Below are 1959 nucleotides of genomic sequence, written 5' to 3' on the forward strand. Positions count from 1 at the left end.
AACACCTTTATCAATGATTTGGATGTGGGGGTGAAGAGCTCACTGGCCACATTCGCAGACAACACGAAGTTATGGGGGACTGTGGTTACGCTTGAAAACAGGCTGCAGATACAGGTGGACCTAAACAGGCTGGCAAGTTGGGCAGATCAGAACCAGATGAAGTTCATTACTGAGAAATGTAAAGTGCTCCATCTGAGGACGAACAATCCCCAACATGCCTACTGGCATGGTGCCAAACTGACTAGCACTGCGACTGAAAAGGACCTTGGGGTGATAATAGACTATAGTGTGAACATGAGCCAGCAGTGCAATACTATAGCCAGCAGGGCAAACCATACTCTGGCATACATCAAACTGGTGCATCTCAAGCAAAACAAAGGGAGTGATTCTTCCGCTTTACGCAGCATTGGTGAGACTGCAGCTGGAGTATTGTGTCCAGTTCTGGGTGCCACACTTCAACAAGGATGTGGGAAATCTTGAGAGTCCAGAGAAGGGCCACCCATACGATCAGACTTGCAAGGCAAGCCACACAAGGAAAGGCTGAGGGACTTTGATCCCTTCAGCCTTAAAAAGAGAAGGCTGCAAGGGCACTACCACTGTATCGGGGGAATACATCAAAGGCTCAGCGAACAATTGTTCACCAGGGTACTCTTGGAGTAATGGCCACAAACTGCTGGAAGACCATTTCAGGCTTAACACTATGAAAAGCTCCTTCACAGTCAGGGTGTCCAGATTGTGGAATAGACTTCCTCCAGAGGTGGTGTGATGACCTACCCTGGAAATCTTCAAAAGCAGACTAGACGGTCACCTTGCTGGGGTCACCTGACCCCAGTTGTCTTTCCTGCCTTGTGCCGGGGGCTGGCCCTGATGATTATGCGAGGTTCTTTGCAGCCCCTTACAGTCTATGAATCTATGACCTCTAATTTTCTCTGCCACCTAGAAATATAGGATCACTTTCTGAGGTTTCAGTAAATAGATACAGATAAAATTCTGTCCTAGCAGGAAGAGGGGAAGAAATAAAAGATAGGAATTTTAAATTAATTTTTATTTAAAAATAGAAAATCATCTGCTAGTCTGGCCACTGCACTGGGGGAGGGGGGGAGAAGTGGTGGAGGAAGGGTGTGAATCTGTTTTTTATGGCCCCCCACAAGCCAATTAGACAAGCTTTTCATCACGGGGATCAAATCTGTATACTGAAAAAAAGTCATGGCAGAAGTCCTTGCATTTCTACCCCCATTTAACACAACCCCAGATATGTGTTGCATAAGGATGCAAACAAATTGCTATTCAGATGCCTAAACAGCTATTTGCAGACAGCACTTTGCCAGCTGGCACATATGGAAGTAGTATATGTGTTCAGATTTAATGGATGTTACTGGCGCAGGCCTTGGGCATCCCATATACAAATGTCAGACTCGCTCTGGAGCATTATAAGCCAGAACCTTCCCCCCACCCCAAATAAAGATACCACCCCCACAACCATGCAACAGCTCATGCAAAGCGGCCCCAAAGTGCCCTGCCTGTGCACCCTCAGCACCTCCAGGTTCACTGCAACTACATAGGAGATATTTCTTTCCAGCAAGAGAAAGTCACTGGTCCCCAGCGCTCTTGATTCTCTTGAACCAGGGGCCCTTGGCAGGAAAGTGCCGCAGGGAGGAGCGCTGGGGCTGGCATGTGCCAGGAGCCAAGGGGAGGCAGCTCTGGCCAGGTGGCACCACCAGTAAGGGCTGGCCTCCTGGAAACAGGGTGGGAAGGGGGGAGAAGAGCCCGGCCCTGCGTGGGGACAGGGGCTCATTCCCCTGCTTCAAGGAGGCAGAAGGGGGCAAGCTGCCTCGCCAGGCCAAGAGGAGGCTCCGGCCCCGCTGCTGCCCCCGACAGACAGGCAGAGGGGAGGCGGCCGCGGGCCCCAGGAGGGAGCAACGCGTGCCCGCGGCGAGAGTGCTCGCCTCAGGGGCCGGG

This window comes from Crocodylus porosus, unplaced genomic scaffold (assembly GCF_001723895.1).
Source record: "Crocodylus porosus isolate Cpor-Errol unplaced genomic scaffold, CroPor_comp1, whole genome shotgun sequence".
NCBI lineage: Eukaryota > Metazoa > Chordata > Crocodylia > Crocodylidae > Crocodylus > Crocodylus porosus.